The sequence below is a fragment of the Coturnix japonica genome, chromosome 6, assembly GCF_001577835.2.
Source record: "Coturnix japonica isolate 7356 chromosome 6, Coturnix japonica 2.1, whole genome shotgun sequence".
NCBI classification, from domain to species: domain Eukaryota; kingdom Metazoa; phylum Chordata; class Aves; order Galliformes; family Phasianidae; genus Coturnix; species Coturnix japonica.
The window spans coordinates 25,000,605-25,008,854 of NC_029521.1; positions in this window are offsets into that span (position 1 = coordinate 25,000,605).

Below are 8,250 nucleotides of genomic sequence, written 5' to 3' on the forward strand. Positions count from 1 at the left end.
GGTTTGTTATTCCCAGGTGTTTCACTTTTTTGTTGTTCCAGTTTTGTTTGTTTTATTTTGTTTTCTTTCAACTAATGTCCAGGACGAGTTAAAGTGAATCCTACATTCACTGGCTGACTCGATGCTAATTGCTAACATCAGTGCTGAATCTGAGGCAGACATTAGCTCCACGTGCAATTATCAGGCTGATATATTGAGGAACTGAGATCCCAAGGTGAAAACCAGAAGATACTGCACTATCATTTTGGAAGACACTACCCCAGTTACACTGCTTATAATTACAGAACGTCATTAGCTTTTGAAAATGAAAATGAATATCTGCTATTAGTGTCTTTTCCTGCTGTGATGCAGCATGAGGTGTTCTCAGTGTCTATGCTTATACTTCATTGCTCCCACTAAACCATCCCTTTCTTGAAGAGAACTTTTATGACTTAGAAGACCAGAGACTCTGGGAATGATATTTTGACAGAGTTAGAAAATGCCAGAATGTTGCTGACCTCAATCTAGATCACATTTCTGAAGTAGTCTGTGACGATTTCTTGCCATCTGTAGTTGTATAGTTTGTATTTCAGAATTACGGAGATCAACAGTAAAGAAGCAATGCAATTCATCTAAAGAGTGATGGAGAGAATTGTAAGGAGACTATAACTTTCGTTGAGCACTTTACCAACATTTACTGACTTTACTTCTGCTTAATGATAACAGCTGACACCAAGCCCAGCCCTTTGTTTGCAGGACAATAGATTTAAATGCTTACTGAAACAAGAAGCCTGTGGAATCATTGAACAGTGAGTATTTTTAACAAGTGTCCTTTCAAAACACCTCAAGGTAACACTAAAAGAAAAGAAAAAGAAAAACAAAAGCAAACAATAGGAAGAACTGAAAATCATTTGCATAGAAATGATCGCATTCCATCATGATGTCCTAATTTGTGCCTATGTTTTAGGATGTTTATGGTGATTCCAGGGCTGATTACCATATTAATGTCATGAAAATAATAAAAATGTACTGATTTAGTGCATAACTCCCTTAAACCAGTCATAAGAAAAGATTTACCTCAGTTATTCTGTGGTAAAAATTATATTACTCATTTTCTTCATCTTCAGTGTATGTGGTAACACAGAAATATCACTTTGCACAGTGCTTTATATCAAGGGAATTCCAGACCATAACAAAAGAGTGCATGTTAAAATCATGAGAAATGTAGTTTGAGGTGATTCATGGAAGAAATAATCACTACTTATGAATGCTAAAATGTGTTACTCAACTATGCACTAGCAAATTATGCTTATGCATAGAAAGGGAGCGTGCTTAACACTGTAACTAGGAAAGCTTTACTGTAGTCAGACTTGCTACTATTGGACTGAAAAGAAAAAAAAAATAAAAAGAAAGAAAGAAAAAATAGTAAGGGAAAGAGAAGTTAAATAATAATATGTATTTTGCTTTGGAATCAACTCCTTTTCAGTAAGATGGTGAAACTGTGAAAATGGCTTTAGGAGCAGAGATGCGAGTGATGGTAGGGACCAGTTAGAGGTTTAGAAAGCACAGGCTCTGAAGGAAGACTTTATGAAATGGGATTCTTTTAGATTAAAAAAAGAGAAGGCAAGGGCTAGGTCACTTTACCTTCAGTTTTATATTTCTATGGTAATAAAAGGAATTGAAAGAGAAGCACTGCACCCAAAGACAAAAACCTTTCAGAAAATGAAAACTATTTCTGTGTAAATGTTGAACTGTTACCTTCCTTACAGACTTACATAAAGAAACAAGGAGACGTCAGTGTCCTTTCACTGCCAGAATACACAGGGAAGCATCTTGTGTAGGTTGGCAGGACTTTGTTTGTATGCAGGAAAGGGAAGCGCTGATTCTCTTGAGAGAATCTGCCATTTTAGTATTTTATTTATAAATATTTAGCTAATAGATCAGCTGTTTGGAAATATTGGTTATATAACATTGGAAATTGTATTGGGCAAGCAAATAAATGACTGGTTTTAAACTGTGGGTGGTAAATGCGTTTACAAAAACCTTCACAAGGAGCACCTGGCAACCTCAGCAGGTCTTGTCAATGTAACTTGCTAGCGAAACACCTAATCAATAATGCACACAAGCTACATACCATATGGTCATATACTTTTCACTAGGATGATAAATTATATTCTAGGTTATGAAAGCCATCTTTATAAAATAGAAATGATTCTTGCAAACTATCAGATTGATGGAGGAAAGTAAAGTGATATAAAATAACTGGGACATTCTCTGTTCACTGATCTCCAAATAGTTCATGATAATTTACACAAAAGTTGTCTTTATATTTTGTTTACAGAGAAATACCTTTTCATCTCAGGAGGCAGAGGGGGTATTGCATACATGATGTTAGAATGGATAGGCAGGGAAGAGAGAAGATGGATGGAAGAGTGGTTGCATTACAAAGGCTGTTCATGGTTTAGAAAGTAAAGAAAATGATGTGACTATCCCATGCATGAAATCAGCAAGGGAACTAAGGATTACAGCTGCTTGATGCCCTGCCTGGTGTTTCATCTTGATCTTAGTTGCTTAAAAAAACTGTTTATCTTCAGTTTTTTCTTAACTATGCTTATCTGTGTAGGTTGCTACTCTGCCTCTTCACTTCCATCTTGCCCAATGCAACGGGGATTAGCTGTACAGCAGGCTTTAAATAGATGTGTTTTCAAATGGTGCTCACATTTAGTTCATTTTTTAAACATAGCAGGAACACCAAACATGTGAAATTGTTAATATTCTCAGTTGATTAGATGGAAGAAACATCCCAAAGGTTACTTGTTCTATTTTTGAGAAATTACAGCAATGCACTTTTTCTTCTGGACAATTGCTTGTAAAGACTTGCATAAATCTGGCACATTTATTCTTCTGTTTTTTAATTTTATTCTTGAGATTCTGCTTGGGAAGGAGTAGTTTTAAAAATTCATTATTATTTGATTGCAAGCTGGATGTCAGCCAGCTAAATTTTTGAATTTGAAAGAAAATGCAGCATCAGCTTCTCTGGAACTAAAATGGAATGAAACCCTCCAAGCACTCATTAAAAGGGCATTTGACGTCTAGCAAAATTAGATGAGGTGTGAATCACTGAAATACCAAATGTGGATTTGAAATGGAATATTTAATTCTGGAGAGCCAAAACCTAAGGCGAAATGCAACTACACCAGCACAATATTTTGATGATGGAAGGAGTAATACCATTTCAAAGGTCTTATGTTTAATTTAAAGAAAAGTTCATTGAGGGAATTTCCATTGGTCTATCAGTTGCTATCTGCCATATAGACAAGTGCTTGAGGAGTACAGCGAAGACACAATAGTAACTTCCCTCCACTGAAGATCTTCTAAGTGATTTGCAAATATTATTGGAAAAATCGGATGGTGAAGGTCTGATAGCAGTAAGTATTTCTTCCCTTATCTTCCTCCTAACTGTTTCACATCAGGGAAGTTTGCTATTGCTTGGTCACTCCAGGACACATTCGGTTCCAATGCGGTAACAGAAGAGATCAAGGGCTACGGAGCAACTTGCTTTCAATTTTCCTCTTCTCCAAAATGCAACTCAAAACATCATTTTTTTCAATAACACAACAATGTTAGCAGTAGTAAATACTTCTAATCCTGCTATTTCTTTTGACTGCTGTTGGAATTGAGGCAACATTATTCTGATGTCATGCAAGTTTTTGTACACCTGTAGAGCAATCAGGCATAATGAAAGGGATGTGTGTGCATCATTTGAACAAATAAATACAGAGAGCTGTTCCCACTTTGCCATGCATGAAGGTTTTTTCAAAATTATTATATTTAAGGAATTAAGGAATTGATCCCTTTCCATTCATGATTTGGCATATCATATAGTTCATCACATATCACAAGTATTTTATGTCATCAGTTTGTGATTCAGTATGGTGCTGCCATTATGAAAGCGGGCAAAGATTCATTGCACATGAAGCACAAGTGTAACTTCCCTAACATGAAAACCAATTTAAGCAGAAAAACATTTGTTTTCTTGCTTATATTGCATGTAGGAATGGAATGCTTCTGTACATCAATATATTCATTGTGATAGGATAGATGAACAGATTTGGATTACTCAAAGAGAGGGTTTTGTTTGTCTCTTCAAGCCAGACAAGGTGGGACTCAGGAATTGCATTTTAAGAGGAATCACTTTGAAGGCAAGAAAGAGGTCATGTGAGAAAACAAGCATTTGAGGAAATCTTATGCAGAGTTTAAAAATGATTGAGTTACAAATAAAGACATTCTTCAGAAAAGGCATGAGCTTTGAAGGACTCTGGGTATGCAGCACTGTGCTGAGAATAAGGAAGAGATATGGTCCTCTTTCATTGTTCTCTGGAGTGGGGAAATGGAGCAGTGGGAGTGTGTTGGGATCAAAGGATGGCTGGTAATTTATTTTGTGTCCTTTTCTACAGTTACTTTGATATCCAGCATAAGCTGAAATGAATAGCGTTCATTTCTTGAAGAAAATATGGCGCATTTGCAAACCAGTGTTCAGATGAGCAATAATCCAGCCTGGCTTCCTTTGTGTTATCCAAAGCAGCAGCGTCTTCAGCTTGAGATAAGGGTAGGAAGACTGCTTAATTTCAAAGGTTTTCACTTTTATCTTAGACTGGGAAATCTGAATACTTTAATGGGTTTAGGTTCTTAATTTAATTCCAGGTTGCTCATCATTTCACCTTTCAGCTGGGCTATAGAGATAATTCAATCATATTTCCCTTGACAAGCCATCTGAATTACGCTTATATTTCTCTGTGGATGTGAAAATCAGCCACCACAATAGAGTGCACGACAGACTCTTTTGCCTTCCTTCCTTCTTTCTTCCTTAATTTTGGGACTGTTCTGGTCTTGCTCCATAATGCAGATGTACTCTGACACAGGCACATGAAAGACAGACCTTGTACTTCTGCACAGACATGATGCCAAAAGTTTCAGAAATAAGACCAGAGAGTAGTCATCAGGAAACAAATAGATCCAATATGGACAAGCAGCATATTTTGGGTAGTCTGGGGATTGTGTGGGCTCAGCTTCCGCCCAGAGTTCACAGCAGTACATAATCAGCTCTTATGACTCAAGTATGTGAAAACAGAAAGGATTCTCTGGTCTGATTCTTGAACCCAAAAGGCTGATCAAGAAAGACACAAACAAAAGGTAAAAGTTTCTTAAATCTGTGTTTCTCTGTTAGACTTTACAAATTAATTTTGTGTTCAAAAGGTCTTTTCTTGAAGGTACCCCAACAAAACTCAGCATTTCACATATCTGTGTGAACACATACAAAAATGAATCACATTTCCACAGTCAGATAAGGTCCATCTTTTTTACCTTTTTTTCACAGTTCATCTGTCTTTTAAAGTGGCTAAACATGATAAATGCATTCAATTTCATCCCCTCTGTGTTATGCTAACCCTGAAGGTCACAACACTGAGAATTGCTCTGGAGTGAACCAGCGCTGAACTGCACTGTGCTTTAATGACTTTTCAGGTCTCCAGGTATGAACAGCTATCATCATCCCACAGAGACATTTCTGCCTTCTCTCCTATTTAGAGCTAACTCTTCTATTAGCATGTTCCAGCTGAGTCAAAGAGGCACCAAAGGCACTTAAGGCCCTTTTCCTTTAAGACCCAGACCGTAATACCTGAGAAGTTTATCTCTTTAATTGTAGACCACATAAATGTGCTGAAAGCTCAGTCTGACACTCCCCTGTGCATGACGAGCTGTCATTCTCTTGGAATAATTTTCAGATATTCTTCAGAGAGATGTGGACATTCATTTTTTTTCCCTCACAGGAAGCATCCACATTGCATGCTATTTAAACAACTGTCATTCATTTTGTAACAGGCAGGTGTTCACACACAACCCTGGACACGAAACAGGCTTTTTATTCAAGGCATTTTTGGCACTTTATTGAAGACGGTTGCTCCCAGATGGGGAAATAAAATCAGGATCTAGTTCTTTTCTACAGGCAGCTTCTAGAATGGATGTCTATGTAGGCAAGAGGGTGTAAGCGAAAAAACAACAGACCCTAAAACAACTACAAAACATAAAATGTGTGCTAATGTGCATATGTGTGCTCATGTATGTTTACCTTAAGACAAATCACCAAATCACAACTTATAAGGACCTTGTCAAACTAATACAGACTGATGGGTGATGCAGGTAACAGCGTCTTTTTGTAAGGCATTAACATAGATCCTTTTCTTTATTATATCTCTGTACTGTGTTGCTGTTGTAGAACTATGAGTGCAAACAACAGAACACAATAATTTGAAAGAGGATTTTTTCTGTTTTGTTTTAAAGTAATTCAGATAGTACAGAATGAGAGAGCAATAGGTGGATAGGTGAATCATGTAGAAGAATATTGATTTTAAAGACCGTCTGTACTTCTATTTAAAAATAAAGACAGTATTTTGCTCATTAATTATTGCCAAGAGAGTTTTATGAGCTCTGTTTTTCTTTCAGGAGATGGACTCTGAATCTATCATGTGAAAGTGAGGAGTATTTTTCTTATTTTTAGTCTAGGATAACTTCTAACTGCTCTTAGATATCAGAAAGACGCTGTCTTTTTCTAAGGTCAACAGGGAAGATAAAGAGAGACAGGTCAGATTTAGAAAACCATGGAAGAAAAGTAGTTAGGCTGACGAAAACGAGAAAGGATGTGAACACATAAGGTCAGAATGAAAACCTAAGTTAAAACATAATAACTTGTCTTGCATCATAGTAGCTCTTCAGCCAGTAAATTATCTAGGCAAAGTTTATTGCAAATTATTCTTTTCAGTACAATTTGAAATATTATAACAGATGGGAAGTGTTTCAGCCCAAATTATGATTCTTCTCACCCTCATTATGGTTATTATTCCCTAACCTGGAGAAAAAGAGGGATTGAGAGAACATACAGAAGCAGAAAATACAGTGAACATAATTATGCAGCCATGTAAAAAAATGTGGTGAAACAAGGATACTATGCTTCCACAGTGTTTCAGTGACATTTTTTGAACCTTTCTATTCTTAGACATTCTTGTAGCCTGAAGATATTTGTCATCATGGCATAACTAAATGATTTGTTTTTTTTGTAATTGAAAAATGTGCTTTGTAGGTTTGTTTTGAACTTCTTTTAATATTTAGGATAGCCATCAAGCAACCTTGATGGAAGTAAACTGTGATACATGGAATTAATTTTAACGGGATAGATGTATGCCTCATCTTGTAACGATGGTGAACTGTTGCAGTTACTACAGCTGGAATGGGCACCTGTGACACTGAAACTCCACTGCCATTCTTTAATTTGAGCTTTTGAAATCACACTAGTGGAAGACATGGAGAAGTGAAGCATAAATACGAGTGAATTCAGGAAGTCAAAAAGAGTCAAATCCAAGAAACAGGACATTGCAATGTAGAATAATCCTTGTGGAACACAGCAGTCTGTTGATATGTACCACTATAGAAGTTATTACTATTTCCAGCACATATCTATCCTATTTGATCGGAATGCAAATATTATCGTGCCACTTGTGACTCATTCTGTGTTTCAGAATTTTTAAATTTTATTCTGCTTTGCTTGTGCTATTTCATTATACTTATCATCATATATGTGCCCTTTTTTCCCCTCTGCTTTTTATGATTTTCTTTTAGATTTTCAGATTGTTAAAGTGTTCTTGATGCAATCATGTTAATTTTTGATGTACTTCTAATCTTCCCTCCATGTTAGGATAATTTGCTGTTGTGCCTTTATCTTGTGTGTTTCTTTTTCCTTATCTCTTCTCAAATACTTGCATTTCCCTGAGTCATTTGAAGTCCATTACCCTTATTTTGTTATTTGCAATTTAAAGGAAGAGTAGAAGACTTATCAAGTTTATGATCTCTTTCACTTGAATTAACTTCCACTTGAAGATTCTCAACCATTTCCTCCAAAAGAATTTGAATGAAATCTAAAATAGCTGCTTTCTGTGTAATTTCCTTCACTTCATGAAAGAAAAAACAGTCCCTAACACATTTGGAGAACTGAATAGACATAGTTATACTACCATCCAGCCATCAGGTCCTGCCATTTAGGTATTTCTAGTTTCTGTCCCTTGGATATCTCCAATAGTTGCTATATAGAAAATCTTTGGTTTAATCCCATCTTTGAGAGCATTTATTTCTTTTTCTCTCACATAATTTAACTGTTACTGAGCAAATCTTTCTGACACTTTCTTTTTCAAGATGCAACACGTGACTTTTCGTATGCTTCTT